We start from the raw sequence: 25,615 nt of genomic DNA, 5'->3' as shown, positions 1-25,615 counted from the left end.
TTGGCAACCATATATCTGATAAGAGACTTATAACTTGCATATATAAAGAACTCATAGATCTCGAAAACAAAAAGATAAACAACCCATTTAAAAAATGGGACAAACATTTAAACAGACACTTCTCCAAAGAAGAAATACAAATGGCTAAAAAGCACATGAAAAAATGCTCCAAATCCCTAGCTATCAGGGAAATGCAAATCAAAACTACAATGAGATACCATCTTACTCCCATAAGATTGGCAGCCATGAAAAAAACAGTAGAATACAAATGCTGGAGAGGATGTGAAGAAAGGGGAACACTCATCCATTGCTGGTGGGAATGCAGAAGGATCCAACCATTCTGGAGGACAGTTTGGCAGTTTCTCAAAAAATTATCCATAGATTTGCCATATGACCCAGCAATACCACTGCTGGGTATATACCCATCAGATCTGAAAACAAGGACACAAACCGATATATGTACACCAATGTTCATAGCAGCATTGTTCACCATCGCCAAAAGTTGGAATCAATCCAAAAGTCCATCAACAGATGAGTGGATCAATAAAATGTGGTATATACACACAATGGAATACTACTCAGCTATAAGAACCAATACACTACAATCACACGTGATAACATGGATGAACCTTGAGAATCTTATGTTGAGTGAAGCAACCCAGGCATTGAAGGACAAATACTATATGACCTCAATGATATGAAATAAGTTAACTGCCTCAGAGAGCTAGAGTTTGGAAAAGTGGCTTACTGGAAATCGGGGGGTGGAGGAAGGCTGTGAGTTAATGTCTGTAGGGGTGGAATCTGTGATGAGCTGGGGGTAAGTATGAGCACAAAGAAGGGACAAAATGGGGGCAAGGGGTTACCTTCGGGTGGGGTTTTCTGGGTTTGAGGGGGGCTGGGGATGGGAAGAGGGGTAATATGCTCCAAGAAATAGGTGGGAGGGAGGGGCAACATACAACATGGGAGAGTGCCAGAAGTTCGTTGAGAACTAAATGTTGAGTAAAATGTATCAAAGTATAAGTAGGAGGGTCACCTGGTTAGGACGCTCAGGGGGTATGGTCTGATGCGGGACGGACTCCGGAGGGAATAGCTGAAGGCTCATTTTGCCAAGGTGGGTTCTACCATTGGGTGGGGTGGACCCATATCCTGGGGAAGACTAATGCCGTCGAATAGAGAGAACTGTATCTCTCGTGAGAAAGGACAGCTCCCAGGGCATTAGATTGGCAGGCGTTGTGGGCCCTAAGGGGAGGGGAAAATGGACGTGCAATGGATAGAACAAAGGTAAATAAGGGGGCAAAAGAGGAGTTATGTGAGAGTACACGAGGATGAATATAAAACAGCTAATATTACACCAAAAACATATAGGGGACGACAGACTAATAATGAAAACCATAAGACAAAACATAGGATAACTAAAAAATTTAGAAAACTGTACAACCTAAAGTATGGACCACATAGTAAGCACAAATGTTACCTTGTTTGAAAACTATAATTTCGGAATCTGTACATCAGTTTCAGGAAATATGATATGAATAAGTTAAAAGATTATTGCTGTGGAAGGGAAAAGGTTTTATGGTGGATCTGGGGAAATACTGTATATTGTATATATGAATTTTGGTGATCTAAGACTCTTCTGAAGCTGACATTATGTTGGGATTCACTTTACGGGAAGTTTTGGATCACAGAGTGGTTCAACAATGGCAGTGGAGGAATACTGATATGGGATGTTATTGACAGGATATATATGGTTGACAGGGAGTTATACAGGGCATATGCCCATGGTATATGGTAATGTCTATATATACTCATAGTGGAAACAATTAAAAACAACAGCTGGGGGGGTACTGGGCTCCTGGCCGGGGGTTCACTGTTGTGGGCCCTGGGAGAGCAGCGGCAATCCTCCAGGTGCAACGGCAAGAACCAGGAAGGAAGGAGGGCCCAACAGTGGGCTCTTGATACTAATGGCTACACTTTTGAGCCTATGCACCTGCAATAAGAACAAGGCCTAGAGTAGCATTGTGCCTGGGGGTTTCCTCCTGACAGCCTTCATGTTACTCAAATGTGGCCACTCTCACAGCCAAACTCAGCATGTAGATGTGATGCATTCCCCCCAGCGTGGGACACGACACCCGGGGATGAGCCTCCCTGGCACCGAGGGATCACTACCACATACCAGCTGAAGAAGCAACTAGAAAATGACCTTGAATCAAAGATTCAATGTGGAACAGCAGAATATACCTGTCTACATATAATAACATGACTTCGGGAAGCGGTTTGACCTAATGTAAGGGGGAAATGAAAAGGAGAAATGAGATTATAAGGCTGTGAGTCTCTACAAAAGAGTCTGGAGGTTTTCAGAAGGAATACCCCTATGTACAACTGAACAGAGTCTAAGAGACAGATAAGGTAGATACAACCCCAGGTATTGGTTCTTTTGAGGGATAAAGAGACCCACGGGTTCTATGGTCATGGCAGAAGGGGTTCACTGCCATGACAGATGGCCCTTCTTTGGAGCTGGTGTTTCTGCGTGATGGAAATGGACTCAGAGGGGATCTCTTTTCACGAGACTTGCATGCTACTTTATTGGAATTGTAGTTGGTGCTGGGTTTAAGATATATGTAGGGGATTTGAATCTCTGGACTGATAATATGACACCCAGGCCCAGAGCCTCAACAGACTTCAGCTCCTACACTTTGACTTATTGGACTTACTCCACTCAGCTAACATGGAGTTGAAGAAGGTCAACCACCACAACATGGAGCCTAGAGTGTCTACAACTAGAAGCAGGAAGAGTGCATCCAGTACCCATGTGGAATCTAAGCCCTCACTTGACCTAGGTGTGCAATGGACACAACCAATCCAATGTCCACAGAGAAAATGTGGAATGGGTGTGGGAACGGTAGCCATGGGGGCTGCTGGGTGTGGGGAACGGGAGGAAGAGATGAGATGTGGAGGCATTTTCGGGACGTGGAGTTGTCCTGGATAGTGCTTCACGGACAATTACAGGACACTGTAGATCCCCCCAGGGCCCACTGGATGGAACGTGAGAGAGTCTGGGCTATGATGTGGACCATTGACTATGGGGTGCAGTGATGCTCAGAGATGAACTTACCAGGTGCAATGGATGTATCACGATGATGGGAGAGAGTGTTGCTGTGGGGGGAGTGGGGGGCGGGGGCGGTGGGGTTGAATGGGACCTCATATATTTTTTTTAATGTAATTTAAAAAAATAATAATAAATAAAAAAAAATGGCTGGCAGGGGTTGAGGGGAGTGGGGAAGGTGGAGTAACTCCTTTTGGGTCTATGAGACTTCCTTTGGAGTGGATAAAAATGTTCTGAAATTAGATAAATTCGATGCACAACATAGTGAATGTACTAAATGCCATAGAATGTACTGTTAAAATTGTTAATTTTATGTTATGTCACTTTCACCTAACAAAAAATATACAGATAATGTGTCGTGGAGGAAAAAGAAAAAAAAAAAAAAAAAAAAAAAGAAAAGGAAAATAGTATTTTAATCACAGATATTTCTTTGTTTAAAAATTATTTCAAAACTGTTTTGACTCTTGACCCCTAACTGAAATCCTAAAATGACTGGGCATAAATAAGACATTAACAGAGTAAGGGATTTATTGTTCTTTTATTATTCTCCCAATTACTATGAACAATTAAAAGAATCAGGGGGTTATTGCTATGTAAAAATAGTTCAGGGGAGTAGCTGTGGCTCACATATTGAGTGCCTGCCTCCCACATGGGAGATCCTGGGTTTGGTTCCTGGTGCCTTCTGAAAAACACAACAAAAAAGAAACAAATGAAAAAAAAAATGAACTCAGGGGTTAAGTGATGGTTTCTCACTTAAAAGTTCCCAAGTTCAATCCCTGGCCCTGGAACCTCAAAAAAACCCACCATATCACAAAAATTCAAAGCCACTTACCTGGCAGATTCAGTCACAGAAATTCCTCTATTGTTTTATTTTTCCATGAATAATATAACACCAGTTTGTTATTTCATTTATATACCAAACTCTCCTAACTGGCTCTCCCGTTCATAGAATTCCTTTAAATAAAATACATACCAAGAATTAAAAGCATCTGTATGTAGTTGAGATTTCTACTTTGAAATCATCATCAGGACTAACAGGTATGCCTAGGCCCGCCATGACCCTGGAGCACCACGTGACATTAATCTGCATCTTCTGCCCACAGGATCAGAGCTGTGAAAGGGGGGCTGTGTATCTGTGGGTCTCGGACCCAGGAGGAATAGGACTCAGAGAAGGTGACCACTCAAGGGATGGCTAGTGGGGAAAGACAGAGAATGAGCAGGATTCTGCTGACCAAATATAGAATTTGTCCTGAGCTTATGGAGGTATGGGAGGGTTAGGGAATATATAAAGAGGACAGGGAGTGGGAAAGGAGTTGTCTTAAATTGTCATGTTTCCATGCAAATAAAAATCATGTACAATTGTGTCAAAGCACCTGTAAACAGAGTGATAGAGAGGGTATATGGTGTACTTTAAAGTTAATATGCATAGGCATATCTAAATAGGTAGACATTAATATTGGTGTGAATGTGTCTGTAGGTAAATATAGCCACAGTTAGTTTGGCCTCACTGGCCCCAGGGCCTATAGTCAGCCTTATTTATGCAACTACCTGAAGTAGGAAACAGGGTTGTGATCTGTAGACCAGGACAGAAAGTGGTCATAAGAGACCCAGGTGGAAATTTGCCTTGATTTAGGAGTCCCCACGAGAGTTTACTTTAAGAAAGTCAGTTGACTTTAAAAAAAGAATCATTATAAATGGCATTACTTGGGCTAGAATTGTCTCTTAATAAACAAAATCTATCTACTGTTATAGATTGGTGGTATTGACCAGACTCAGACTTTGAATAAGGTTCCAATTGAGAGTTTCAGTAGCCGTGCAGTGACTGTCTCATCCTACGTGGAGGAGAGAGCAGCCCCGAGTTAAGGGAAGAGGTGTTTTTATAGCCTTTCAGGAGGGGGGGGGGGGCGGGTTACTAGCAAGCAAGCAGGCACAGAAGCGGAACACTGTGGTTAACTGAAGATAGTATATCTATTTTTTTCTTTTTTCAAAGCCCTTTCTTGTGAGCAGTCCCATGTTATTTATTGGCCCTTTTCTTGGGGACAGCCCTAAGTTATTTATTGGCACTCTCCTTGGAGACAGCCTTAAGTTATTTATTGGCACTCTCCTTGGAAACAGCCTAAGTTATTTATTTATCTGAAGGCACTTGCAATTCCTATTTCCTAAGGTAGTTCTATTCCTATTTTCCCAATGTGGCCTTACCCTTACACTACAAGAAATGAAAGACCTTCCAAATGGTGTGTTTAACTCTTATGATGATTGTCATCCTGTGCAGCAGCCCTTGGGGATGCATCCCTAGGAGGAGGCTTCCCTAGGAATCCCTCCACATTGAAAGCCCTCAGCACAGGGTCAGGGACAAATCATTTGTGGGAGGCGCTTAGCAGTGTTGGGAATGCTGATGAGTCATTTCAGATATAGTAGCTTTAAAACTCTCATGACTGGCTTGCCTAGCTGTCACTTTTGCAGAAAATCCTCTTGAGAAAATACCTGTGAAGAAAAATTTATTTTGAGATCTTTGGGGTGCAGCTAAACTCAAATAATTACACTTTGCAATTGTCTTAAAATTAGCCCAATAAACATTTTTCAGCCATTTAGCATTAACTGGCTTTGCATACCCCAGGAAACTAGCTCAACATAGGCTCTCAATTTGTAGGTAGGCAGGGATGTTTATATGGTCCCAAGCTGCCTTGGCACTCCTTGCCCTGCTTCCCCTTCAGGGGACTCCTTCCCACCTGTGGCCTTTGGAAGCTTTTCTGTAGGGGGTCCATCCTACCAAACAGTCAACACCATGCCCGATGAATAGATTGTCACTGCCATCTGATGTTTATGTCTTCTGGGTCAACAACAAAATAAACTCAACATGTAAATGCAATGTTTTCCCCCCAGCGTGGGACATGACACCCAGGAATGAGCCTCCCTAGCACCAAGGGATCACTATCAAGTACCAACTGATGATGCACCTGGAAAATTACCTTGAATTGAAGGTTCAATGCGGATCTAGCAGAATATCCCTGTCTACATATAATAACATGACTTTAAAATGCTGTTTGACCTAATGTAAGGGGGAAATGGAAAGGAGAAATGAGTTTATATGGCTATGAGTCTCTAAAAAAGAGTCTGGAGGCTGTCAGAAGGATTACCTTTATGCACAACTGAGCAGAATCTAAGAGACAGACGAAGTAGACACAACCCCAGGTATTGGTTCCTTTGAGGGCTAAAGAGACCCACGGGCTCTATGGTCATGGCAGATGGGGTTCACTGCCATGTCACATGGCCCTTCTTTGGAGCTGGTGTTTCTGCGTGATGAAACTGGATTCAGATGGAATCTCTTTTCATTAGACTTTCATGCTACTTTACTGGAATTGTAGTTGGTGTTGCGGTTTAAGATATATTTAGGGGATTTGAATCTCTGGACTGACAATATGATAGCCAAGCCCTGAGCCTCAACAGACTTCAGCTCCTACAATCTGATTTATTGGACTCACCTCACTCAGCTAAGATGGAGTTGAAGAAGAACAACCACCACACCATGGAGCCTAGAGTGCCTACAACTGAAAGCAGGAGGATTGCATCCAGTATCCATGTGGAATCTGAGCCTCCTCTTGACATAGAGATGCCATGGACATAACCAATCCAATGTCCACAGAGAAAAGGTGGCATTGGAGTGGAGTGGGAAAAGTGGACATGGTGGCTAATATGGGTATGGGGAATGGCAGGAAGAGATGAGATGTGGAGGCACCTTTCGGACTTAGATTTGCCCTGGATGGTGCTGCAGCGGCAATCACCGGACATTGTAAATCCTTCCAGGGCCTACTGGATGGAATGTGGGAGAGTATGGGCCATGATGTGGACCTTTGACCATGAGGTGCAGAGATGCCCAGAGATGTACTTACCAAATGCAATGGATGTATCATGATGATGGGAGTGAGTGTTGCTGGGCGGGGGGGGGGGGGGGGTGTGGGGGTGGTGTGGGGGTGGTAAGGTTGAATGGGACCTCATATTGTTTTTTTAATCTAATGTTTTTACAAAATCAATTAAAAATTTTCAAAAAAAAAAAAAACTAAACAAAAAAAAATTAAAAAAAAAATCCTCCATTTAAATTCTCCACAGTTGCACATCTTGCTAAAGTGCTTCCTGTGTTCCCTGAGCATGTGAATTGTGGAATTTCCTTTCTGACCCCAAAAGGGGCTTCACCTGGTGTTCCACTGCATTTTCTTTAGCTGCCCCAAGGGTAGAGAGGGAAGCTGTGGAAGGGGAGCAGATACCTGGATCCTGGCCCCAGATTTGGACAGGAGGTACGTCCCAAGTGGGAAACATGTCATGGGGAGTCAAGAAGGAGGAACAGGTGCCAGAGAGCATCCTCCCTTCACCCAGACCCTTCTGTCCATATTTTATCCCAGCTCCAGCTGTCATGCCCAGGCTCTGATTGTAGCACCAGGGACATCTTGATCAGACATACGTGATGTTACACTGGGCCACCACTTCACATCACCCTCCTCCCCCCAGGTGCTTGACTCCCTCAATGGAGTCCCCACCCTCTCAGAGCCCTCCCTCTCTTATGCCCATCAACTCTCTGCTGTGTCCTTTTAGGAAATGTCCATAGAGATCTAGAAAGTTCATCTGGGTAGAAGCTAAATGTCTGCCTCCATGCCAGTGATTCTCTAATAGGGCTAGGAAAAGTGAGGAATGGAATTTGCCCCAGACTGGGGAGTTTCCCAGAGGCCCTCTAATTTTCAATCTGCCATCTGAAGGGGGAGTAGTTGAAAGAAACCTGTGGCTATATCCCATACTCCATTTACACTGATGCTCCTAGCTTTCAGAATGTCTGCATTTGAAAGAAGTGATTGAAATCTGCTATGGGTTTGGGAGCAAAGGTAAGGGATTGTATTTTTTTTTTCTATCTGGTTGCACCATCCTCTTTTTGATGCTTCATTTTGCATGTGGGGGCAGGGGCTGCACCTCACTGCACACATCTGGGATGCCTTTATTTTTTAACAGGAGGTCCCAGGAATTGAACCTGAGTCCTACATATGGTAAATGGGAGCTCAATTGCTTGAGCCACAGCTGCTTCCTTAGGGTTGCATCTTAAATGATCAACCAAGCCTGAGGCCATCTATAGGAAATTATTCTCATATAATTAACAGAACTTCATTAATGCCACCTCTGGGAACCTGCACTAAATTCCTGTGGCAGGTGACATCCTTCCATCTAAGCTCAGAAACTTCCTGTGGAATAACAGTGTGAGGACTGGTCTCTAAAGGTAAGTTAATTCTTAAGCTGAATGCCACAGGAAAGGACACCTGCCTCCTCAGGTATCCATCTTTCCCAAGGCATGGAACACCCACTTCCAGGTACATCTCATAACTGGCTAATTCCCTTCTGCAAAAACGGCAGTCTACCAGGGCTTCAATTCTGAACAAGCTTACAAAGACCTACTGAAGGGAGGCTAGTAAGATAGGGAATCGATAGGTGGATTTGGAACCTGACAAAGAGTCCACATGGACATCAATAACCCCAAGATGGCTTCTGGAAGACCCCCACAAGATTCTGCCATTCAGAACAAGATTTCCTGCAGAAGCCAGGAGAAGCTCAGAATATTGCCCAAGGACTTAATATTTGGGCCCTCCTAGGGGATGATGGGTGGGGTAATCAATCAAAACAGCAAACAGCTGGAACTCCTCCCCTGCCATTTGCAAAAGGGTAGAATAATTAATGGTTAAAAAATAAGGATCAAGCTCTCTTGCCTTCATGTCTTTGCCATGTACTAGTACCTGTCCCAGTGCCAGTGTGCATGCCTGTTCCTCCCTTCTGTGCCTTGATCTTCCCATTTTTCCTTTGCCATGGTTGCCAGGCAAGTAAAACCTTGTCATTTATAATCTATAATGGGGAATTGTATTCTATAATCCAGCCCTCTTTATCAATTTTCAGCCCCTTCCTTGCTACCTGAGACCCATGATCTGTTACTTTCTCCCATTTCTCTTCCCTCCTTATCTTAATATATTACTGGCCTAATTCACCCAATGTGCTTTTGAAATTAATTTCTACAGCATAGTCAAGAACCTAGACAAAATCCAAGTTATGTTACTAAGAACCAGAAAATGTCACAACTGAAATTCAATGGGCGTTTTAGGCAAAGTCCCCATGGTGGTGACACATTTGGGGATGAGATCTTTATCCTGGGACTGCCCTTCATATATCTCTGCTTTGGGATCTGGCTTTGGCTGAGAAAATCCTGGGGAGGCCTGTGGAAGGAGGTTGGTAGGGGAAGACCATAGGATGGCCAGCCAATGGCCACTATATGGGGCTGATGCCACCCTTTACCTGAGAACACAGAGACTGCTGATCCCTAGATCTTGGGGAAGGGCAAATGGGAACCATCGTGATCTTATGTATGCAATTGTCAGGGATTCTGTTTATTCCAGGCAATTCAGTAACAATACTATGGGAAGTAAGAGCAATAGAAGTGACTACTAATCACTGCTGTTGGATAAGAATTGTTCCAATAGTCACAATTCCTCAAGGGGCAGGGGACTGGGTTTTTTATACAGGAGGAGGAGGCAGGGACCCTTCCATAAAGGGGTATGTGGAATCCATGTAGAGTGGGTGCCTGGGTTTGATCTGTGACTGATGTGTGACCCTCCCTCCTGCTGAGAGCTCACCTGGCCCAAGGCTTGCTGGTAGCAGGAGCCTTGGTTGATCCAGGCTGCCTGATAACATGGGCAGAGGCATTTCCTCACAAAAAATGTTCCATGACTGTGTCAAAGCGGCCTTCCCAAGGCTGGAGATATACTCAGTATATCTTCTGTCTCAAGGCTTAAAGAAAATTTCTGTCCATAGCATCATCTCCATCTTTTTATGTAAAAACCTGGCCTTATGAATTGTTGGTGGGAATCTGCCTTGTCTATCAGCCAGCTCTGCAGAGATTTGTTTCCCTCCTTTTGTAGGTAAATAGAGGAGGGCCTCAGAGTCTTTAGTGTTAGGAGTCAATTACCTCTGTCTCTTTTTTTCTGGGATGAGAGGGGCCACTCACACCCCCAATTATGCTTACCAGGCTGCCCTTTCTCCTCATTCCCCTCTTTTTCCACCTCTTGATGATCATTTTTACTTTTTTGAGTTTTTGTGACCAAGAAAACAGCTGCTTAAAGATTTGTACACAAGATTGTATGTGGAAATATTTTCCATTCTCTTGAGTAAATACGTACAAGTGGGGCTAAAGGACTATTTGTTAAGTGTATGATTTACTTTAGAAGAAACCGATATTATGTTCCAAAGTGGCTGTTTTGTTTTGTTTGGTAGTCATATGAGTAAAACATATGAGTTCCTGTTGTTCTGCATTCATGCCACTATATGATATTCTCATTTTTTTCAAACTAGTGGTAGTGGTATCTCACGAGGTTCTAATTTACATTCCCTCATGACTAATACATAGAACTTTTTTTCATATATTATTTCCCATCTATATATATATTTTAAAAAGGTACCATTGGGATCACTTAGCCATTTCTAAAATTAGAATGTTTGTATTCTTATGGTTGAGGTTTTCTTTTATGGTCAAAGAAGAAGTTTCCTTCCTTCATTTTTCTCCCCACTGAAAGCAACTGTGACATTCAGAACATAGCCTGCTGCAAACACACAATGAGACATTTAATCATGAGCTGTACTAAGTTAGACATGCTTACGATTAACCAGGAAAATAGATTCATGAGTTATGATTCATTGTTAATTCTCCATCAAGGCTAGAAACAGGAGAATATATATGGTTGAGTTTTGAGTATTCTTTGTCTATGTCTCTAAGAAAGAAATACAAATGGCCAAAAAGCACATGAAAAGATCCCCAGTTCTGTGGTAACCACTCTGGTCAAGGAGTGTCTGGGGCAGCTCCCTGAAAAAAGACCCTCTTCCGAGTCCCGAGCTTATACTGACCTGCTTAGGCTAAGAGGCACCGTGTGTTCCCACGAGGGACACAGCTGGAGATGGATGAAACAAAAGCCTGAGGGAGTGTTGTGCAGTGTCAACACACAGAGGAAACATGGGAAGCACACAAAGTAGGACATCATTAAGTTGTATGCTGGAAAACCTTTCCCCGAGCTTTCCACGAAGATGTATGTGGCATAAAGTTCCAGCCAGGAAATGTTAGAATGCTTTGTGAAGAAGAATGGCTGACTTTTGGCATGGGCTGGCCCCAGGAGGGCACTTTTTATTTTTTATTTTTTTATTGATTTTGTAAAAATATTACATTAAAAAAATATGAGGTCCCATTCAACCCCACCACCCCCACCGCACCCCTCCCCCCCCCCAGCAACACTCACTCTCATCATCATGACACATCCATTGCATTTGGTAAGTACATCTCTGGGTATCTCTGCACCTCATGGTCATTGGTCCACATCATGGCCCACACTGTCCCCCATTCCATCCAGTGAGCCCTGGGAGGATTTACAATGTCCGGTGATTGCCCCTGAAGCACCATCCAGGGCAACTCCAAGTCCCAAAGGCACATCCACATCTCATCTCTTCCTGCCATTCCCCATATCCATAAGCCACCATGTCCACTTTTCCCACTCCAATGCCACCTTTTCTCTGTGGTCCTTGGATTGATTGTGTCCATTGCACCTCTATGTCAAGAGGAGGCTCAGATTCCACATGGTTACTGGATGCAATCCTCCTGCTTTCAGTTGTAGGCACTCTAGGCTCCATGGTGTGGTGGTTGTCATTCTTCAACTCCATCTTAGCTGAGTGAGGTGAGTCTAATAAATCAGATTGTAGGAGCTGGAGTCTGTTGAGGCTCAGGGCCTGGCTATCATATTGTCAGTAAAAAGATTCAATCCCCTAAATATATCTTAAACCCCAATACCAACTACAATTCCAGTAAAGTAGCATGATAGTCTTATGAAAAGAGATCCCCTCTGGGTCCAGTTTCATCACGCAGAAACACCAGCTCCAAAGAAGGGCCATCTGACATGGCAGTGAATCTTACCTGCCATGACCATATAACCCTTGCATCCTTTAGCCCTCAAAGGAACCAATACCTGGGGATTGTATCTACTTTATCTGTCTCTTAGACTCTGCTCAGTTGTGCATAAGGGCAATCCTTCTGACAGCCTCCAGACTCTTTTTTTTTTAGAGACTCATAGCCATATAAACTCATTTCTCCTTTCTATTTCCCCCTTACATTAGGTCAAACAGCATTTTAAAGTCATATTATTCTATGTAGACAGGGATATTCTACTGATCCGCATCAAACCTTCAATTCAAGGTCATTTTCCAGTTGCATTATCAGTTGTTAGTTGATAGTGATCTCTCGGTGCCAGGGAGGCTCATCCCCGGGTGTCATGTCCCACGCTGGGGGGAAGGCATTGCATTTAGATGCTGAGTTAGGCTTCGAGACTGGCCAGGAGGGCACTTTTGACTCCGGATCATCCATAAAGTCCGTGAGATGTTAACCAGAAAACCAGGGTGCCCTGACCAGTTCCCCTACATTGATGCCTGGCAGGACACTGAAAGTCAAAGTCCACCCTGGTTAAGGAAATGTACAGCTAAGGAAGCCAGGATTTGCCTGATACAAAAGCCCACAGGTGCTGTCTCAGGAACCATGCCAAACAGGTGCCTTGCAAAGGGTCCAGAGAAAGTAAGCCCCAAATCTAGTTCCAACCCACCCATTCTAGAGGGGCCAGATGAAGATGACCTCCCACCGCCTTATGTGATTGTTCCTTCAGTGCCAGTGCCAAGGAGTGGGGGTGAGCCAAGTTTCCCAAGCAATGCGACCTCGCTGCCCCCACGGCCATCTCCATTGTCATCCTCCCTGGGCAGCATGACCTCACTACCCTGACAGCTGTCTCCACTGCCATCCTTCCTGAACAGCGTGACCTCACTGCCCCCGCACCCACAGTCCTCCCTGAGCAGCACTACCTTGCAGACATTCCTGCAGCCGTTCCCACAGCCAATTCTGCAGCTGCTTTCTCCAAGCAACACAGTCCAGCTGCTCCTGCAGCCACCCCCACAGTCCTTTCCACAGCCGGTTCTGTTCCACGGCCGCTTTCTCCAAGAAACAGGAGCCAGCTGCTCCTGCAGCTGTTTCCACAGCTGGTTTCACAGCTGCTTTCTCCAAGCAGCACAGTGCAGCCACTGCAGCAGCCGCTCCCACAGGATGTTCTGCAGGCAATTTCTCCAAGCAGCCACTCCCACAGCCACTCCCACAGCCAATCTCTCCAACAGTGCAGCCTCTGCACCTCTGCAATGGCTGTCTCCACCAATCTTCACCCCTGGCAGCATAGTGCTGGCCATCACTCAGGAAGGAGTCCCTGAAAGATGACAACTCAGACCACGAGGAGCTCCAGGGACAGGTGGAGCAGGGAGAAGGGCCACCCTGCAGCTACCTCTCTCTGAAGACTGGGCTCCAATTTATTATGATGTTGATGGCCATATACAAGGAGAAAACTAAATGTTCGTTTACCAACCCTTCACTACCACTGACCTCTTTATCTGGAAAAGTCACACCCCACCATACTCGGAGAAGCCTTTAGTCATGATGGACCTCTTCCAGTCCATCATTCAAACCCACAGACCCACCTGGGCTGACTATGAACAGCTCCTCATGACCTTACTCAACTTCAATGAGAGAATGTGAGTCACAAAAGGAGCTTTCACCTGGCTGAAAGAGCACCCGTCTGGGAGAAGCCTGGACAGTGATCAATATGCCCACACATAGTTCCCAGACAGGGACACCCAATGGGATCCCAATGAAATGACCAGGCCCAACTGATTTTAAACTTTCCATAGAGCTTTAGTTGAAGGGTTCAGAGCTGGGAGCCGAAAGGCAGTAAACATGTCAAAGACCACCCAAGTCCTTCAGACTCTCGAGGGAAGTTGGCTCAATTCTAACAGGATTGACTCCTGCCATTTATTTCAAACTTTGGGGTGTGATATGATACTACTTTTGATTATTTTCAATGTATTCTACTTTTTAACCATGGTAGCTCTTTCCAGTGCACCCTATTGCTCTTTACTATAACCCCATCATTGAGGGGTTTATTTTACACCTATTTAGTTTTTGGTACTACAAAATATTCCAGGTCCTTCTTGCATATTTCTTTCCTAGAAAGAGCAATTTCTCTAAGAAGACATTTATTGGATAATGGTTTTAAAACCTAGAGTGTGGGCATTATCTCTGCTCATTGTTACTGCAGTCTCAAGGGCCTCTCTGCAGAGAGTGTAAGGAAATATATGTGTATATACTAAGATGTGTACATGCCCATATCTAGAAATATGTGTACATACAATCTTCTGTATATTTATTCACCTACTCTAAACCATTATCACATAGAACTTTCTAGCCTCCTCCCCTTGCTTATCTGTAAGCTCTCACTTCACAGTGAGAAAAATATTACTTTAACTGCCATCTATCTATGGACTTCTTGATTCTAGTGGACAATTTCAGGATTGTTAATCCATACATGGTAAAATGGTATTTTATCAACTAGAATACTGTACTTATACCCAATTTCTTTTGACTTAATTTTACAGGCTCTATTCATATCCAACACTACTCTCCAGCACCTTTGCCTTCAGCCCCTCCTGTCAGGGCAACTTATACATTTTTTATAAAATTAGATTTTCAACACATTTATTCTATCTGAGATTCCCTTGACCTTGTAATTGATTTTTAATTAGCATAATTAAGGTACATTCTTTCTGTTGACAAGTTAATTTTGTTTTAACAAATGTACAATAACATGTATCTATAATTACAGTAATACAGGATAAATTCAGTGCTCTAAAAGCCCCCTGTGCTATACAAAGATCTTGATTCTAAATCACACATTCCCCTCCATTTGAAAAATCTCTGAATTGGGAATACATCTTACAATTGATGGCAGGTGTTAGTTTAATTGACTGCATTTGTTGTTTTTAGTAATGTCTTATCTTTCTATTATCTGTTTCTCCAAAGATTGGTTGAAATACAGTATTTGCATTTTTTAAAAACTGTATAAAAATTTAATCATTTGAGCTTATTTTTCTGTACCTTTTCTTGCTAAATATTTTAACAAACTTTATTTAGCCCTAATTGACAAAAAAATAAATACAATAATTTACATATAATAAAATGTACTCAGTCTAGGTGCACATTTCGATGAGTCTCGAAAATTATAAACCCATTTAACCACCACTACATTCAAGACGTATAACATCTTCATCACCCAAAAAATCTCCTTTGCAGTAAACCCCTCTTAGCTTTAGGTAGTCACTGAATTGCTGTCATTATAGATTAGTTTTACCATTTCTAGAATTTCATATAAATAGAATTATGCCCTAGTTCTCTTTTGTGTTTGGCTTCTTTTGCTTGTTCATTTATCCATTCATCTATTAATGAACACTTAGGGTGTTTGGCATCATTATGAGAAAAAAGTTGCTATAAACATGTTCAAAAACCATGGGTTCACATCCACAAGAATGCAGATTCAGAACATGTGTAAATGGGGGAACACAATGTAATCTATGTGAATTTTATCTGAATAAAGCTGTTGAAAATATGAAAAAAAAAATAAAATAAAAGCCCCCTGTGCTACACCTATTCAACCTTACTCTTCACTCAGGCAGCTAGTGACTATTCTATTGTCTGATTGTTTTGCCATATCCAGAAAGTGATATAATTGATATCAACATATGCAGTATTTTAAAATTGGTTTCTTTTATTTAGCAATAACCATTTAAGACACATCAATACCTTTTATGACTGGATGGAATATTTCATTTTTCTCAATAATGTTCCATTTTATAGATATAGCACAGTGAATTTAACTTTTATCCTATTGAACATCTTCATTGCTTTCAGATTTTGAAACTACAAATACAGGTGCTATAGACATTCATGTGTGTGTTTTTGTATGAGCTTAAATTTTCATATCTATGCCTAGAAATTTCATATCTATGCTTAGAAGCACAATTGCTGGATTGTATGGTGTGTTAGTCAACCAAAGGGGTGCTCATGCAAAGTACCAGAACTATGTTGGCTTTTATAAATAGTATTTATTTGGGGTACAAGCTATCAGTTACAGACTCTAAACAGTCCAATTCAATGTACCATAAACCGTACTTTCTCACCCAAATTCTGTTGCCACATGTTGATACAATATGGCAGGCACTTTCTGCAATGGCTCAGCCTTCCTCCCTCTTCTTAAAGCTCCAAGGCTCCAGCTTCTTCTGATGTAAGCTATAAACTGGCAAAAGGTCTTTCTCTCTTCATGGGGCTCATTCCTTTCTGGTCTCAGCTGCTCTGATCTCTTCACAAGGTCAGCGGCAGACTATCAGACTCATCTTTCTTCAGGGGATCACAAGATCCTGTCTGAAGACCTGTTTCTCTTCTGTGTTCTTCTCTGTTTTCTCCTTCACCGTATGTTTACTACAGTGTGAGAGTCTGTTTTACCCCCACCAAAGGGTTGGTAACTGAATCAAGTATGCCCTAATGACATGGTCAAATAAAACCCCTGATCTTGATTTAATAAATTAAAAGTGAAACCTCTGAATCGAATGCAATCTAATATGCCCAGAGGAATAGAGCTTACAAACACAATTCAATATGTATTTTGGAATTCATTAATAATATGTAAAAATTCTACATACTCTAATACTATGTTTATTTGTATAAGAAATAGCTAAAGTGTATTCTGGCTGCACAATTTTGTGTTCTCGCTAGCACTGAATGCAAGTTTTATTGCTCCAAATTCCTAATAACAATTGGTGGTGTAAGATTTTAGGTTTTTGTCTATTTTAATAAGTGGATGAAGATATATTATTGTGGGATTTTTAAATTGTATTGAATTTTTAAGTTATGATTTAAATATAAAAATATCAAATTTAATTAGTTTATAGTTATGTAAATTCAATTTAACATTTGTGGTGCTATATTCTGGGAATTCTTCACATAGTATGAAAACATTAGGGGGAAATGGAAAGGCAAATGAGTTTATATGGCTATGAGTTTCCAAAAAAGAGTTGGGAGGTCATCAGAGGGGTCACTCTTATGCACGCCTCAGCAGGGTGCCAGAGACAGCCAAAGTAGACACAAGTCCAGCTATTGGTTCTTCTGAGAGCTACAGAGACCCACAGGTTCTATGGTCATGGCAGATGGAGTTTGGTGCCATGTCAGTTGGCCCTGCTTTGGAGTTGTGTTACTGAGTGTGATGGAGTTGAACTCAGATGTGATCTTTGTTCACAAGCCTCTCCTGTTACTTTTACCGAAACTGTGGTTGGTGCTGGGGTTTGGTGTATGCTCAGAGGAGATGAATCTCTGGACTGTCCATGTAATAGCCAGGCATGAACCTCAACAGACCTGGAATTCCTACCCTCTGGTTTAATGAACTTACTACAGCCAGCTAACAGGGAGGTGAAGAAGGTCGACCACCACACCAGGGAGCCAGGAGTGCCTACAACTGTAAGCAGGAGAATTGCATCCATCATCCATGTGGAATCTAAGCCCCCTCTTGATATAGATGTGGAGCGGACATCACCATCCCAGGGTCCACAGGATGGAGGAATAGAGTATGTATTAGAGCGGACTTACTGATATTCTATTCTGGAACTATTGTGATTAGTAATCGAAGAAAATGTAGCATTAATGTGGAGAAAGTGGCCATGGTAGCTGCTAAAGGTAGGGAGAGGGAGGAAGAGATATGATGTGGGGGCATTTTCAGGACTTGGAGTTGTCCTGGGTGGTACTACAGGGATAGTTCCTGGACATGGTAGGTCCAGCTATGGCCCACTGGGTGGCCTGGGGAGAATGTAAACTACAATGTAAACCACTATTCATGCGGTACAGCAGTGCTCCAAAATGTATTCACCAAATGCAATGAATATGCCACGATGATGAAAGAGGATGTCGATGTGGGAGGAGTGGGGTGAGAAGGGTGGGGGCTGTATGGGGACCTCATATTTATTTAATGTAGCATTAAAAAAATTAATTAAAAAAATATAATAGACCACAGTGTCAGTGTATATAATTTTCAGCACTCAAGTGTTTTTTCAAACAAGCAACAAAACTCTTTTCAGCATGTCTCCCATTGAAAGGTATCCCTTCTGTTTAAAATATAACGAACTTATGCATTTTCCTGGTATATTTGCACCAGTATCATATATACTGGAATGGCAAGACTTAAAAAGATTTGACAACACCAAGTACTAGTGAGGAATAGAAGGAATGGCACTCTCATAAATTGCTGATGAGGGAATAAATTCGTGCAACTACTATGGAAAGCTGTCTCATAGAATCTACTAAAGCTTAGTACAGTAATACTATCTTATTCAGAATTTCCATTCTGGTTATATATCCAAGAAAAGGGATATATATACTTGTGTGGTGTGTATGTGTGTGTGTATTCCAAGAGATATGTTTGGGAATGTTGAAAGCAGAATTATTCATAACACCCAAAACTGAAAACAACCCAAATATCTATCTACAGTAGAACAGATGCATAAATTATGGTATGTTAATGCAATGGAATACCACATAGGCATGAAAAACTTAAACTACTAATATTTGGAACAAATGAATGAATCTCCTTATGGGCATAATGAGGAGCAAAAAAGCCAGGCACGAATGAATGGTTATTGTATAATGCCATGCAAATAATATTTAAAAAACAGGCAAAACTAACTTCTTGAAATAGCAGTCAAAAGGTGACTGTCAGGAAGTGAATGTGGCTCAACAGATAGAGCATCCACCTACCATATGGGAGGTCCAGGGTTCAATACCCAGGGCTTCCTGGCTCGTGTGGTGAGCTGGCCCATGAGCAGTGTTGCTGCATGCAGGGAGTGCCAGCCCACACAGGGATGACCCTGTGTAAGGGTGCCCCCAATGCAAGGAGTGGCCCCTGCACAAGGAGAGCTGTCTCATGCAAAACTACAGCCCACCGAGGAGTGGTGACACACAGAGAGCTGATGCAGCAAGATGATACAACAAAAAGAGACAGATCTCCAGTGCCCCCTGATAAGAATACAAGTGGACATAGAAGAACACACAGTGACTGGACACAGAGAACAGACAATGGGGGAGGGAAAAGAAATAAATAAATAAATCTTTTTAAAAAAGAAGACTGTCTATTATTTTAAAAAAAATTTTTATTATAATGGGCTTTATTTTAAAAGAGGTTCTATTTCTAATTATTTTTAATTTTGTTGGTTTAGATTACAGAAAAGTTATATCAAAAGTATCAGGTGTTAAAAACTGCTTTTTGACCTTGAATAAAAGGGAGAAATAGAACGGACAAATGAGTTTATATGGCTATGAGTCTCCAGAAAAGAGTCGGGAGGTTATCAGAAGAGTATTGCTTATGCACGCATTGGCAGGGTCCCAGAAACAGCCAAAGTAGATACAACCCCAGGTACTGGTTCTCATGAGGGCTACAGAGACCCACAGGTTCTATGGTCATGGCAGATGGCTCTGGAGTTCAGACCCATGTCAAATGGCCCGACTTTGGAGTTTGTGTTCCTGAGTGTGAGGGAGTTGGACTCAGATGTGACCTTTCTACACAAGCTTCTTCTGTCACTTTTTCTGAACCTGTGGTTGGCACTGGGGTTGTTATATACTCAGGAGACCTGAATCTCTGGACTGTCCATGTGACAGCCATGCCCTGAGCCTCAGCAGACTTGCAACTCCTACCCTCTGGTTTATTGGACTTACCCTGGCCAGCTAACAGGGAGGTGAAGGTCAACCACCACACCAGGGAGCCAGGAGTGCCTACAGCTGCAAGCAGGAGAATTGCATCTATCATCCATGTGGAATCTAAGTCCCCTCTTGATACAGATTTGGAGTGGACATAACCATCCCAGGGTCCACAGGATGGAGGAATAGAGTATGGTTTATAGTGGACTTAGTGATAATCCACTATGAAACTATTGTGATTAGTAATGGAAGAAATTGTAGCATTGATGTGGAGAAAGTGGCCATGGTAACTACTGAGGGTAAGGAGAGGGAAGAGAAGATATGATGTGGGGGCATTTTCAGGACTTGGAGTTGTCCTGGGTGGTACTGCAGGGATAGTTGCTGGACTTTGTATAATCTGCCATGGCCCACTGGGTGGACTGGAGAAGAGTTTAAACTACCATATAAACCATTACCCATGTAGTGCAGCAGTGCTCAAAATGTATTCACCAAATGCAATGAATGTGTCATGATGAAAGAGGTTGTTGATGTGGGAGGGGTGGGGTGAGGGCATGGGGGATATATTGGGTCCTCATATATTTTTTAATGTAATATTTTAAAAAAATAAAGAGAGAAAAAAATGTATGAGGGATTCCAATGTAAGCTCTCCATCCCCCGTACCACCCCTCCTTTTTTAAGGTAGCTGTAGCATGATGTTGTATTTGTAAAAGCCATTCATTAAAAAATGCACATTTGAAAAAAATGACTCTCTTGTGGTGAAGACTAACCTACTTATAGCAATAATCTAAAAAATAAAAGCATCATTGTGACATTTATCACCACTTCACACATCTAACAAATACTGAAAGAGGCAACTGCCATTGTTATAACCATTTTAAAACCAAAAACTTAAGCGCAAATCAGAATTAAGGGAAACTACAGAATTTTCACATTTGCATGTATTTTTAGCTGAACTTTCAAAAATTCCACATATAATAAAACCACAACATTGAATCAAAACATTTAAGACTTGTGACAAAATTCCTCTATAGAAGCAAGGAAAAGAGAGTGGAAATTTAATAGCAGTATATTTCTAGGATAAAATTCAATCAATTATTTCCTTTTTCATAAAACAAAAGTCAGTGAGTCAACATTTTAATAACACTAATCAAGTTTTTTACTATTCAAGAATTTACATTTCAATTTGTACCTTTAGTATGTATCCACCCATATACTTAGATTAAATTAAATTTGGCCATCAAAAACACTTCACTCAGAATTCTAATCTTAAATATAAACCATAACTTTTCAAAGCATAGTCAAAAACTGTGCAATAATGCTACCATTTAGATTTATATGCTTCATCTGAAAGTCTTATCTTACAAACAGCAGTTTTGCCCTGTTTCTCTAGAATAAATATCCCTATGTCTAAACCTTTAAATGATAATAAAAAAGACAGATTCAAATAATTCATGCTATGCATTTTCCTTCATCGAGATTTAATAAAAGCAGAACCATCTGGTGGTGGAGCATCACCTTCCTTCCCAGTTAGTCTCTACCATCTCAGAAGCAGATGAGAGGTCCTTATTATTTTTTTGGAAAAAGATAATATTTATAAAATATCACCCCATACATTTTTATAATGTGTGATTTCACATTAATTTAGATCATTGTTAACATCTGCCTTTATTTATAAGAATAGTATTTCATTGTGTTTTACACTTGTGAATTTTATTTGCATCAGGCAGCATGGTTTATCAATTTTTGCTATTTCTTTGGCATAAACCTGTGACACTCAGGACAGCTTTGGTCACCTTTTCTTAGGACTTCTTATTAATGTGTTGCTCTGTTGTCAGTCTTTCTGATAATCTATTCTTCTGACTGCAAGATTTAGCACCCTACGTAATAGTCTTTCAGATGAATAGCTGCATCTCCACTTGTTTTTGGAGTTCTTGTGATTTCTTGGTTTCAGCAAGTTCACAGTTTAGGCAGAGCATATTCTGATTTCCCTTTCTGAGATTCCTAAATCTTTTAGAATTCAGGGCAGAGTGGTGAATGTGATTTCTCAGCCATAGAAATTCCCAATTTAAATGGACATGTACTGGCGTAGCTCTGCTAAACTACCCAGTGACGTTTTTTTCCATGAAAGAATCAGCGTTGGTGCCAGACTGAATGTGTTTGGATGCCAGTGCCTCTCCTTTGAACCACCAGGCTGTTTCTTGTTTTTATTTCTAAAGCAGATCTTGCTACAACTAAAAATTACCAGTCCTGGGAAAACAGTATTTTTATGTCTAAAATGTAGCTTTTGCCAATATATTCTGAGGTCTCACTGAGGTAAACAAAACAAGCTTAACTGAAGAGTGACTTCTATTTGTAAAAGCTGAAATCTATATGACTGAAAATAACATATTGCACTGTTAAAGCAATATCTGTTATACTTAAAATATAGCATTTGCCATAGACCCTGACACCTAGGGAGATAGAATTGGTAAAATAAAGTGGGATTTTATTGTGAAAATGCAACTTCACATGATGCAAAATATGCAGGCACCTTTAAACCAGAATTGCCAGCCTAAAATATCATGTTCTAGCTATATCTGGAGTTTGCTATATCCCAGCATTGCTCAGATAAATGAACAAAGTCTAGGCAAATCAGGATTTGTGCTTATTATCCCAAACTACTTAAGAAATACTGAGCTTGGCTAACCCAATTTTTTTTAGCGTTTATTTTTTATTGTATTATTTGAAGATACATGGATCACAAAAAATGCTACGTTAAAAATTATGAGGTTCCCACATAACCCACTCCCCACCCCTCCGCTCCTCCCACAGAATGCTTACTTGGAAGGGTATATATTCTTAGCTTAGGATTCTGTTCAGATCTTTTGACCATGTTCTAATTCAGCATTTGCTTTCTTATTTGGGGTGTTAAGGCTTCTTTGTAAATTTGGATGTAAATCATTTAACAGGTGTGTTTTGTTAATATTTTTTCCAAATCTGTAGATTTTCTCTTCAATCCTTTATCAATGTCCTGCATAGAGCAGAAATTTACATTGAATAAAAACAACTTATAAATTTTCATTTCTCATAGATCATGCTTTGGGTGCTTTATCTCAAAACTCATTTGTACACCCTGGGCCCCTATATTTCCTATATGTCTATTCTAGAAGTGTTATGATGCATTTTACTTTTAAGTGATATGATACATTTTGATTTAATTTTTATGAAATATTTACAATCTGTGCTTAAGTTCCTTTTTGTTTGGCCTGAATATAACCTATTGTTCCAATACCATTTATTGAGAAGACCAAACTGTCTACATTATATTGTCTCTGTGAAACACCCATTAAACACATTTGCAGGGTGTTTTATTCTATTTGTTTATTCATCAACAGGATACTGTTTAATTATTGTGTTTTTATATTGTGTTGCTATTAGGTAATGTAGTTCCTACAACTTTGTTCTTTTTCTTCACTATTTTGTCTCAGGTACAAAAAGACTGGTCATTAGGTTTGTTGATTAAAATAAAGTCTGAGATAATTTGTAGTGGATAATATTGCCTTGGCATAGTGTTTTTCATTTTGGATAAGTATGGCTAGTCAGAAATTATCAAGGAAAAACAAGAGCATTTGATTTCCCTGACATTTTTAGATAAGGGAGTTAAATCTATATAAAATCTATAAAAATATAAACTTTTTTTTTTTAAAGATTTTTTTAATTTATTTAATTCCCCCCCCTCCCCTGGTTGTCTGTTCTTGGTGTCTGTTTGCTGCGTCTTGTTTCTTTGTCCGCTTCTGTTGTCGTCAGCAGCACGGGAAGTGTGGGTGGCGCCATTACTGGGCAGGCTGCACTTTCCTTTCACGCTGGGCGGCTCTCCCCATGGGCGCACTCCCTGTGCATGGGGCTCCCCCACGTGGGGGACACCCTTGCGTGGCAAGGCACTCCTTGCGCGCATCAGCACCGCACATGGCCAGCTCCACACGGGTCAAGGAGGCCCGGGGTTTGAACCGCGGACCTCCCATATGGCAGATGGACGCCCTAACCACTGGGCCAAAGTCCTTTTCCCTAAAAATATAAACTTAATGTGCTTATAAAACTAATCATACCATGTATTATATTTCTTATGATTACTGCGTGTGGCTAAATTTGCATTGCTCTGATATCTCTTCTAGGAATTTCATCCTCTACATGGAAACAGAAAACCAAACATCTGTCTTAGAATTTGCCCTCCTGAGTCTCTCAGATGATATGGGAGTGCAGCTTCTCCTCTTTGGGCTGTTCCTGTTGATGTAACTGGTCACCTTCCTGGGAATCTGCTCATCATCCTGGCCATCATCTTGGACTCCCACCTCCACACATCTATATACTCCTTCCTCTCCAACTTGTCTTTTAAAGATATCTGTTTCACCTCCACCACAGTCCCAAAGATGCTGCTGAATATCTAGACAGAAAGAAAAATCATAACTTTTGAAAATTGCTTCAGACAGATATATTTTTTCATACTTTCTGGACAATTAGATAACTCCCTCTTGACTGTAAGGCCCTAAGACCACTTTGTGGCCATCTGTGACCCCCTGCACTACACGGTCATCATGAACCCCCGGCTCTGTGTCCTCCTGCTGCTGACATCCTAGGTACTGAGTGTTTTATACTCCCTTTTATAATGCTTAATGATTTAGCAATTGTTTTTTTGTTCAGATTTGGAATTGCCCTACTTTTTCTGTGAACTTAATCAGGTAGTCGACTTGCTTGTTCTTGACACCTTTCTCAATGACGTTGTGATGTATTTTGCATCTAGACTTCTGGGTTTTATTCCACTCACTGGGATCCTTTTCTTTTACTCTAAGTTTGTATCCTCCATTTTGAGAATTTCATGAACTGAGGTCAAGTATAAAGCATTTTTGTACTTGTTGGTCTCACATCTCAGTAGTGACCCTGTTTTATGGTACAAGTCTCAGAGTATATCTTAGCTCTACTGCTCCTGAAAACTCAAGGACAAGTGCATTAGTCTCAGTGATGTACATGGTGGTCATTCTTATGCTGACCCCCTTTATCTATAGTCTTAGAAACAAGGACACAAAGCAGGCCTTTAAAATGCTGAAACACATTCTCTCTATAAAAGGATTCCTGTCTCAAGTTTAGAAAATTGCTCATGACTAATAGAGATCAAACACTGGGAGATACTAAATTTATTCTTTATAAGTATATAGAAGATAAGCTGTTATTTGTCTAATATCAGAGTTCTATTTCTTTAATTTTCTTTTATATCAAGGACACCTGTTTCTTTTGTTTTATTTTACATCATGTGGTCTTTCTTACTGTATTCCCTGGAATCAGTATTGAAGGCAGAAATTGCTGTCTGAATTTTCAATTGTGAAATATTTCATACAGGTAATTCTGTCTATATAAAATTAAAGCAGGTGCGGGAGTGATGCAGGTGTACTGCAGTCACTGCCAGTACTTGTGTTTAATGACTTTGGTGAAAAATAATCTCTCTTAGCAAAGGCTGTGTACCAGCTATCAGGGTTTTTATTCATTGGCTCCAGAAAGATGTCACATCCTGATCTGGAGACATCATCTAATTGGTTTACAATAATTCAAATCCCATCTCTGATATAATCCTTTCTCCTGCACATTCTAAATCATAAGTTAAGTGAGGTTGTAATCAACAGCACAATCTTTGATCCTTCAAATACTGATGGTCTCAATAATTTCTGTAATTCTCCCCAGTGATGTAAGGTTACCCCTTAAAACTTATTTTCATAGTTAAGGACTTTTTTTCCAGAAATTTCACTAAGCCGTCCCTACAAAAATAATTCATATTTACAGATCACAAAAATAAGGTGCATGTTTTCCCTATTTGCTATGATACCTTTTCT

At 41.1% G+C, this 25,615-nt stretch overlaps 1 pseudogene; it reads left to right on the top strand.

Moving 5' to 3' along the window:
• The first annotated feature begins 13,628 nt into the window (after nucleotides 1-13,628).
• Nucleotides 13,629-24,878, top strand: LOC139437345 (olfactory receptor 1571-like; annotated as a pseudogene).
• Nucleotides 24,879-25,615: the final 737 nt, after the last annotated feature.

Source organism: Dasypus novemcinctus, chromosome 22, assembly GCF_030445035.2.
Source record: "Dasypus novemcinctus isolate mDasNov1 chromosome 22, mDasNov1.1.hap2, whole genome shotgun sequence".
Lineage (NCBI taxonomy): Eukaryota > Metazoa > Chordata > Mammalia > Cingulata > Dasypodidae > Dasypus > Dasypus novemcinctus.
Note: the sequence above shows the minus strand (reverse complement) of the source record. Positions and strands in the feature narration are given on the sequence as shown.